This window comes from Schistosoma haematobium, chromosome 3, assembly GCF_000699445.3.
Source record: "Schistosoma haematobium chromosome 3, whole genome shotgun sequence".
Taxonomy (NCBI): domain Eukaryota; kingdom Metazoa; phylum Platyhelminthes; class Trematoda; order Strigeidida; family Schistosomatidae; genus Schistosoma; species Schistosoma haematobium.
In genome coordinates, this window is record NC_067198.1 from 11321566 (window position 1) to 11332822 (window position 11257).

Here is an 11257-nt window from a genome sequence, read left to right on the forward strand (position 1 = left end):
CAGGTACTGATATACATAGTACATCTCCACTACTATCTTCCTGCAATTCTCATCTCTTGTTTTTGACACCTTCACTAATCCTCACGATACATTCACTCTTGGTTAAAACATAGGTTTTGATTTCCAGACTATCTTGGGTCCTCGGCATTCACTTTTTTACCCATTTCTATTTCCGACATTTTGTTCAATCCATCTGCTATACATCACTTTCTTATTATGCCACAAAATAAGATGAAGGCTCCTGCTTCTAGGCGTTCAGCAAAACGTAGGAAATCGACACGGTCTAATACTACTACTGAAACGATTTCCGGCAGTTTCAACGAGACGAGCTACTCCGTTCATCGTGAAGCAGACAAACTTTTACCAGTTGTCTCAATTCCAGATATGTTGAAGACTCTGTTGGTAAATAGTGATGAAAATCGGAACTGCAGCCATGTGGATGACAAAAAAAGTTGCAAGTTGATATGAACATTCTCAACCCGCCTAAGTATCTCATCAACACGAACCTCATAGAGACTCTGGATCAAATGAATGACATAAATAATTTCCTAGATCGTGTAGCATCAGATGTATTTGAAATAATAAGACGGTCTAGCAATGCAATTGCGCTTAATATGCCGGACACATATGCCCTTAAAAATATCAAATCTAGTCTGCTTAGAGCCAGCAATATGACACACCTTCCATGTGTATGCACAAGATTAAAAAGAAGTCAACCTGCTATGCACTCACCGATCTTGTTTAAATTCAACTCATATTGAGATTCCAGTGAGTTTTTAACTTTCTCCAATTCATTGAGACGACAACAGATTTTCAAGGATATCAAGATTCTTCCACATAGAACACCATGCCTGCGAAAAGCAGGAAGAAATAGCTACAGACCGCCAGTGTCAAACTCCTAAATGCATCATAATCCTAATAGTCGTAAAATTAAGTTCGATTCTAAGAGGATGTCTAGCTTACAAGTATGCCGCCACCGAAAAACTCTCCTGAGTCTCCTAAAGTTCAAAACCCAGAAGAAAGTTTTCCCGATGTAGATGGTGTCCATCTTCATAGGAATGTTGACTTAGATTCAACTCGAAGTGGTTGTGCTGATGACGAGTGGGATAACACAGTTCAGATCCCTATTAGTGCAACACCCAGTCACAGTAACTGTGAGACGGATAACGGGAAAACCAATCATAACATTTGTATAAATGACCACACACTAATAGCTGATATATTCGAACCTTGCAAACCATCGCAAGTATGTTTAATAGCACACGATCCTCTCCAAATTATGAAGAAGCCGAAATCAACCACAAACCTTGAAAATAAACGTCTGGAACACGCTGCCCATACATCAGGTATAAATAGTAAATCGAACTGTAAATGGCCACTTGGCCGTACACGTAGACCTGATAGCCTTCATCGTCCGGCTTCCAATATGTACACTATGCCTTTATCAGGTGTTATATCCAATAGCAATTAGAAGACCTTTTTTGTAATTCCGCCGGCCTTTCTGTCGGCAACGGTAAACATATTTCACAGGGTGACAAAGTTGTTGAATCAGTTTCCCCTCACAACACAACTCTTACGCTAGCCAATCCTACGAATATTCATGGAACTACCAATTGCGATTTATACTCTAAACTGCTTCGCCATGATAACTCTGAGTTTCTCATTCTTTCGTTCAATGTCCGGTCTCTGTCCAATAAAATTACTTATCTTAAGATCCTTTTATTCCTTGTGAATCCAACCATCGTACTTATTACGGAAACGTGGTGCAATTAATCTATATCCGATCACTCCTTGAATGTAGATAACTACGTTTACTTTAGAGCCGATAGACGTTTTGGATTAGGAGGCGGTACAATTGTTCATGTCCGTTCAGACATTCACGCGTGCAAATTCGATGTTATAGACGACTCCACTTGGGTTACTGTAAACTGTGGATCTCAAAATTATCTACTGGTGGGATGCATATACAGACCACCTCATGCAGATACTAAGTTTGGCAGATTACTAACAAACATCTTTTCCATTGCTTCGCATCAACCGCACACTTTTAAGATCATCCGAGGTGATTTAAATCTGCCAAACATTATATGGAGTTCGACTCCGGTATCAGGTCGATATAACAAGCTTGTTGATACACTAGAAATTCGTGGATAGGTTCAACAGGTCCGAAACCGGCTAGGGGGAATAATATGCTTGATTTGTTGTTTACAATCAACATAGCCTCCATTTCAGTACATTTTAATCATGAGTTTTTTATGAATGATCATAGAGTTGTATTGAAGCATTGTTGACGACCCTGATATTATTTGCGAACAATTCAGCCATTATTTCTCGCAATGCTACAAAACTGGAACTGAAAGCTCTATCGATACATTTCCAATGCTGACATCCAGACACCTGTCAAAAATTGATTTTATACCCTCCAACACCAAGCAGGCCATAGCTGCCCTGAAAAAGTCTTGTGATGATGTACCTGACGGGATCCCTTCATCATTTGTGAAATATGGTATAACAGAATTCCCACTGTTTTGCTTGAAACTTTTCAACCTATCCATGGAATATGGGACCTATTCATCTGCACGTAAAACATCTCTTATCACCCTTAGATTCAAAACAGGATCACGTAGTGATATTGTTAACTATAGGCCAATTAATTTAACATCCGTGCCGCTGCCTTAACTTAAACCTGACTAAACATAAACATACAGTCAAACCTCTCAACACTGTTCGTGACTTGGGTTTAAGATATAGCAAAAGTGTGAACTTTTCTGAGCACATTGTATCTCAAGTATCCAAAGCCAGAAATCTCATCAGATTCATAATGATAAACTTCAATAATATCGAATGGAGATTGTTATTATACAGAAAATGCATCTTACCTATTCTTGAATATGGCACTTTAGTTTACAGTAATTGCAGGCATAATGACCTGAATAAAATTAAAGGTGTCCAAAGAAGGTTCACCAGACATGTTTTAGGGTTTTCCGGCAACAAAGACTATCACCAAGGATGTCAACAACTCAAATCAGAACCTCTCTGGATCAGACGTATCAAATTAAATCTTGTCTTTATCTACCGGCTTATTGACGGTATTTCCTACTCTTCGTTATCCACCCCTTCATACTCTATGACATCATCCCACAATTAAGCAATAGGGAGAATATTCTAGCGATTTCAAGAACCCACACAAACTTACGCCATATTTTTTTCGATATTCGCTACTCTACCATGTGGAACAGACTGCCAGTGAACCCCCGTTGCAGTGAAACTACAACCCGGTTCAGAAGTCACCTTGGTGATTTTCTTTCCGAAAGTTGGTTGTGTCACCCATTGAATATCAATGTGTTTAATAATGATTTATACAAACAAGGTCCGTCATCCATCTAATTGACTGAAAAGCAAAATGAAACTTTTCTCGTCTATTTCTTTTTTTCTTTCTATTCATCTTAAAATATGAAGTGTTCTTGTGTTCGTATGTATAATGATTACTGTTATTAATATCATTATTGGTCTCTCGACAAATCACATATTCTCTTTTTATCTCTTCGTATCATTCTACACATAAATTATTCTTAACCTTCAAAGTCTATAACTAAAAACAAATCATCTCACGGTACACTTAAATAAATTAACTTCTCAGAATAATTTTATCCCCACCACATAAATCATTATTGCACAAAAGTTTATACTAATATCCGGTTTCACTCTGCATACCATTACATAAATCTACATGTATTTATCGGAGTGCACTGAAGGATTTATTTTATTAATTTCTTTTTCTAAATTGTTGATTTACTTCAGAGGTCGATATTCATTACATAATTATTGTTATTATTATCATGGTTTAACCCTTTCACTAGGTGTTCATTTCTTTTTTCTCCCTAAATAAATATTATTCTTAAGCATTCAAAGTTTGTAATTAAGACAATAACTTGTGATACATTTAAGTTAACTTCTCAGACTCGTTTTATCTTCACTATTTATATATGATTCATACATATTGAAAGTCCGTTATCCTCATCACTTAATTGAGACTTTCATAGCATCACTCCAAACTATGACTGCACAAACATTTATTTTAGCGTCATATCTTACTGCAATGATAAGTTACTTTTTTATTATTTTCTATTCTATTTTTGTCACTAATTTGACGACATATACATATTCATTTATTCTTGTTCTGTGTTCATGAACACACCTATTAAACTATTTGCGTATTTCACGTCTCCTTTGTTTCCATTCCCTCATTCCCTTCCTTTCCTTCTTTGAACTCGATTCAATATTCTTCTTAATCACACAGAACCTGATTTATCATTATTCTATTATTATTACTCTCTTTTCCAAATATGGCGAATGTAATGCTAACATTATTGAAACTTGTGTTCTATTACATTTTTGAAGTAACCTGAAATGGTTTCTTCACAACGCTTATGCACCTGTAAGTAGTTTGTGAATAATAATAATGATAATAATAGTAAGATGGTAAAGAGACCATTACTATGAGTCCCTGAAGAGATTAACTTAATCACATAATATAATCTTCGCAGCAATAGAAAAATTCTCGTTTCTTGTCTACCGAATCATCCGTTGATCATGTATTATTATATTGATCTATTGGTACTTGAGACATGATGACTAACTGACATTCTTGACAGTTTGTATTCATTTAAATACAATACAGATTAAACCAGTCTAATACAGTCTTGAATTTGTTTCACTACAATGAGATTTCTGGATATTCTATTGCCAATGTTAGTTGACTTCTAGTACAGTCACTGGTGATTCTAATTGCCAGTACCAATGTAAATCAAATCCAACTACGAAGAGGTCCAATTTCCTTGTTAATCAAAAACTACTACTATTCCAGTTCAGTTTTGTTCACCCAGTCTAATTATGCTTCAATCGTTCAATAATACTCTATATACTAATGAGCTCAATTACTGAGCATTTGTATTCAAATTCTTACTTAATTCATATGTCCTCAGCCATCGATAATAAAGATAACGAATATAACACTTACCTATTTCCTGAATGTAAAACGTGAAGAACAAGACAGAAATTATGATGTAAATAAATAGAATGAAATAGTAAGGTATATCACACTATCTATTAACATTAGTTTATTTGTCTCAGTAATTATGATAAAGGCCAATCTATGTACACTTGGTCTGCTAAACATCTTAATATTTGAATTTTTTACGACATTTGCCTATGCAAGTTCCGTGAATGTCTTTTATAGATCCAGTAAATTATAAGTACGTTATCACATTACTATTAAAAAAGAACGAGAAACCCTACTGATCAAATCGCCAAATTATACACATACATCATACACATACAACAGTTTACAAATATTTAATAACCGGCAATTGATTGTATAATTTCGCACTTCTTGAAGATTTCTTACTTTATATTTGATTGCTCAACCTTGATAAGAATATTTCTCATTATGCGGTGATTGGGTTTTTACCGAATGATCGTACTCGTCGGAAAAATTATTGTTCGGATGCGTTCAGTGTAGTTTTTGCTTATGTTTTTTTTCTAGTAGTACCTATTCTATATCCTCTTGTGGGTTGGTCGTGTTATCACAAGGAAAATATGGGCATTTTCGTCATTTTACTCTGTTTGAACTCGAAAGTAAATAAATGGAAAAGACCAAAGATTTAAAAGCACTAGAACTACTGAAATTCTGGGTTTCACAATGATGATAGGTATTTTAGGAACATAATCCAGGTAAGATCGACTTTTAATGAAAAGAACTGTGGCTTTATCTGTGTGTGCACTCAACGACTTTCAGTCCATCAAATGAAGTCATTTGGGACATAGTTGCAATGTTCATCTGGAATTGTGCATCACAATTAGGTCGTCTCTCATTCTTCTATAACTACACGACAGCGATCCTTGATGGTAAGGTCGATCTTTGTTTGATTTCCCTTTTAGTCCAGTAGTACTCTTCGTTGCACGTCACTTCCGTTTTCATAATATCACCTAGAGAGTTGGACGAATGATGTGAATGTTCTCGGTTGGTACTGGAATAGAAGCGTGCTCTTATCATATACAAGACTGGCTTCTATGTGTGACAAAATCTTCTGCACCATATCGTTTGACAGTACAAGCCTTCTGGATTGTCGAAATCTTCCGAGCCATGAATCTGTAAAAGTAATTTGGTTAGCTAGTGCTTTGTTTGACAGACTGGTTTGAAAAGACATCCTTCCTGTTTCTATTTACCAGTACCAAGTAGGAATTGTCGTGGGATTCCCTCAGGGAAATGTTCTACTGATGCCAAGTCCTCCATCTATCTTGAAGAAGATACTATGCCCAGCCTCACTTGCCTTCTTGTTTGGTGACTCAACAACTGAAGAGGCGTTATTTGAAGTGACTTCGTAAATACCACCCAATTGTTCTTCGTTGGTCGCCAAGTGATAACTTTGGCCACTCTGCTGCATGGGCGTTTTCCTGACTGTAGCAGGAGGCTGTGTCACCCTAATCCCTACAAAGTACCTCGCTTCTGAGTAGACTGAATTTGACCTGAATAAGACCACAACACCATATGATTATTCGGAAAAAGATCTTTTCGATCAGAAGCTGATCTTTTGATAGTAGGCAGTTTATTTTGATAGCCGTTAACTTATTTCTCATCATGCGACATCTACATGACCAGTCAGCTCCGCTCGTCTTGTGGTAGTAGTGAGCCATTTGCTAAATCACAGCATGGGCTTTGCGTCTTCCTCCGTGAGGTAAGAAGACAGTTGTTGGATTTCCGATCTCAGGGTATTTGATCAAGCCATAGAAATGGTGACAGCTATAACTCTAGAGGGTTATATATATATATATATAGTGCGAATGCTCAAACGAGTACTTTTAGCCAGACGTGTATCCAATAAAACAAGTAGAGTCAACATCGATTTCGGAGAATGACAAAACTATTTATAATGAGGACTTATTTACCACTGTAGATCAATAACTTAGATGATCTATGCTGAATGATTGGGTCCTACTCGAGTTAGACGGTAATGGTGTGATGAACCAGCTAACTTCGAAGTCACACCTCGAGGTCAGCATCTAACGTGGATTACCCCTTTGACGTATCAAAGTACTATGATTGCTTTGAAGACCGTATAACATAAAGGACGTTATTACGGAAATATATTAATTAAAATGAGTACAAAGAAGATGGCGAAACCACCACTGCATGGGCCAGTCCATGGTATACGATTAACTGATGCGCTTTGGTTGTCCTTGACTTTGACGAGGATCGGTGATCTATTTGATATTCAGTGATCCAACTGCCGGGTGATTTGTCTGGGGTACAGTGACATTTCACTGGCTCTACAACACCACAAATATGACTGTCGACTGATTATTCTGAGCTCAGTATTTGAGCTGAACTACAGGCGATCTCACACTGTAGTGAATATTCTTTGTAGCTATACCGTATGCCGAGTTCCAAAGTGATCAATAGCGATACAATCACAATCTCACAATACTTATGTCCAGTAACCTTCTTGACACATACTTTTATATTACCTGTATTTTACTCAATTACATTAACGTTTGATCATACACAGTATAATGAGTTGTCCTACTTTAATTCATTGTTGGAGACATAACTGACTACTTGTTTACTTGTTTGCTTATCTACCAACTCATCCGTTGATCATGTTGTATTATTATATTGATCTATTGGTACTTGAGACATGATGACTAACTGACATTCTTGACAGTTTGTATTCATTTAAATACAATACAGATTAAACCAGTCTAATACAGTCTTGAATTTATTTCACTACAATGAGATTTCTGGATATCCTATTGCCAGTGTTAGTTGACTTCTAGTACAGTCACTGGTGATTCTAATTGCCAGTACCAATGTAAATCAAATCCAACTACGAAGAGGTCCAATTTCCTTGTTAATCAAAAACTACTACTATTCCAGTTCAGTTTTGTTCACCCAGTCTAATTATGCTTCAATCGTTCAATAATACTCTATATACTAATGAGCTCAATTACTGAGCATTTGTATTCAAATTCTTACTTAATTCATATGTCCTCAGCCATCGATAATAAAGATAACGAATATAACACTTACCTATTTCCTGAATGTAAAACGTGAAGAACAAGACAGAAATTATGATGTAAATAAATAGAATGAAATAGTAAGGTATATCACACTATCTATTAACATTAGTTTATTTGTCTCAGTAATTATGATAAAGGCCAATCTATGTACACTTGGTCTGCTAAACATCTTAATATTTGAATTTTTACGACATTTGCCTATGCAAGTTCCGTGAATGTCTTTTATAGATCCAGTAAATTATAAGTACGTTATCACATTACTATTAAAAAGAACGAGAAACCCTACTGATCAAATCGCCAAATTATACACATACATCATACACATACAACAGTTTACAAATATTTAATAACCGGCAATTGATTGTATAATTTCGCACTTCTTGAAGATTTCTTACTTTATATTTGATTGCTCAACCTTGATAAGAATATTTCTCATTATGCGGTGATTGGGTTTTTACCGAATGATCGTACTCGTCGGAAAAATTATTGTTCGGATGCGTTCAGTGTAGTTTTTGCTTATGTTTTTTTTCTAGTAGTACCTATTCTATATCCTCTTGTGGGTTGGTCGTGTTATCACAAGGAAAATATGGGCATTTTCGTCATTTTACTCTGTTTGAACTCGAAAGTAAATAAATGGAAAAGACCAAAGATTTAAAAGCACTAGAACTACTGAAATTCTGGGTTTCACAATGATGATAGGTATTTTAGGAACATAATCCAGGTAAGATCGACTTTTAATGAAAAGAACTGTGGCTTTATCTGTGTGTGCACTCAACGACTTTCAGTCCATCAAATGAAGTCATTTGGGACATAGTTGCAATGTTCATCTGGAATTGTGCATCACAATTAGGTCGTCTCTCATTCTTCTATAACTACACGACAGCGATCCTTGATGGTAAGGTCGATCTTTGTTTGATTTCCCTTTTAGTCCAGTAGTACTCTTCGTTGCACGTCACTTCCGTTTTCATAATATCACCTAGAGAGTTGGACGAATGATGTGAATGTTCTCGGTTGGTACTGGAATAGAAGCGTGCTCTTATCATATACAAGACTGGCTTCTATGTGTGACAAAATCTTCTGCACCATATCGTTTGACAGTACAAGCCTTCTGGATTGTCGAAATCTTCCGAGCCATGAATCTGTAAAAGTAATTTGGTTAGCTAGTGCTTTGTTTGACAGACTGGTTTGAAAAGACATCCTTCCTGTTTCTATTTACCAGTACCAAGTAGGAATTGTCGTGGGATTCCCTCAGGGAAATGTTCTACTGATGCCAAGTCCTCCATCTATCTTGAAGAAGATACTATGCCCAGCCTCACTTGCCTTCTTGTTTGGTGACTCAACAACTGAAGAGGCGTTATTTGAAGTGACTTCGTAAATACCACCCAATTGTTCTTCGTTGGTCGCCAAGTGATAACTTTGGCCACTCTGCTGCATGGGCGTTTTCCTGACTGTAGCAGGAGGCTGTGTCACCCTAATCCCTACAAAGTACCTCGCTTCTGAGTAGACTGAATTTGACCTGAATAAGACCACAACACCATATGATTATTCGGAAAAGATCTTTTCGATCAGAAGCTGATCTTTTGATAGTAGGCAGTTTATTTTGATAGCCGTTAACTTATTTCTCATCATGCGACATCTACATGACCAGTCAGCTCCGCTCGTCTTGTGGTAGTAGTGAGCCATTTGCTAAATCACAGCATGGGCTTTGCGTCTTCCTCCGTGAGGTAAGAAGACAGTTGTTGGATTTCCGATCTCAGGGTATTTGATCAAGCCATAGAAATGGTGACAGCTATAACTCTAGAGGGTTATATATATATATATATAGTGCGAATGCTCAAACGAGTACTTTTAGCCAGACGTGTATCCAATAAAACAAGTAGAGTCAACATCGATTTCGGAGAATGACAAAACTATTTATAATGAGGACTTATTTACCACTGTAGATCAATAACTTAGATGATCTATGCTGAATGATTGGGTCCTACTCGAGTTAGACGGTAATGGTGTGATGAACCAGCTAACTTCGAAGTCACACCTCGAGGTCAGCATCTAACGTGGATTACCCCTTTGACGTATCAAAGTACTATGATTGCTTTGAAGACCGTATAACATAAAGGACGTTATTACGGAAATATATTAATTAAAATGAGTACAAAGAAGATGGCGAAACCACCACTGCATGGGCCAGTCCATGGTATACGATTAACTGATGCGCTTTGGTTGTCCTTGACTTTGACGAGGATCGGTGATCTATTTGATATTCAGTGATCCAACTGCCGGGTGATTTGTCTGGGGTACAGTGACATTTCACTGGCTCTACAACACCACAAATATGACTGTCGACTGATTATTCTGAGCTCAGTATTTGAGCTGAACTACAGGCGATCTCACACTGTAGTGAATATTCTTTGTAGCTATACCGTATGCCGAGTTCCAAAGTGATCAATAGCGATACAATCACAATCTCACAATACTTATGTCCAGTAACCTTCCTGACACATACTTTTATATTACCTGTATTTTACTCAATTACATTAACGTTTGATCATACACAGTATAATGAGTTGTCCTACTTTAATTCATTGTTGGAGACATAACTGACTACTTGTTTACTTGTTTGCTTATCTACCAACTCATCCGTTGATCATGTTGTATTATTATATTGATCTATTGGTACTTGAGACATGATGACTAACTGACATTCTTGACAGTTTGTATTCATTTAAATACAATACAGATTAAACCAGTCTAATACAGTCTTGAATTTATTTCACTACAATGAGATTTCTGGATATCCTATTGCCAGTGTTAGTTGACTTCTAGTACAGTCACTGGTGATTCTAATTGCCAGTACCAATGTAAATCAAATCCAACTACGAAGAGGTCCAATTTCCTTGTTAATCAAAAACTACTACTATTCCAGTTCAGTTTTGTTCACCCAGTCTAATTATGCTTCAATCGTTCAATAATACTCTATATACTAATGAGCTCAATTACTGAGCATTTGTATTCAAATTCTTACTTAATTCATATGTCCTCAGCCATCGATAATAAAGATAACGAATATAACACTTACCTAGTTCCTGAATGTAAAACGTGAAGAACAAGACAGAAATTATGATGTAAATAAATAGAATGAAATAGTAAGGTATATCACACTATCTATTAACATTAGTTT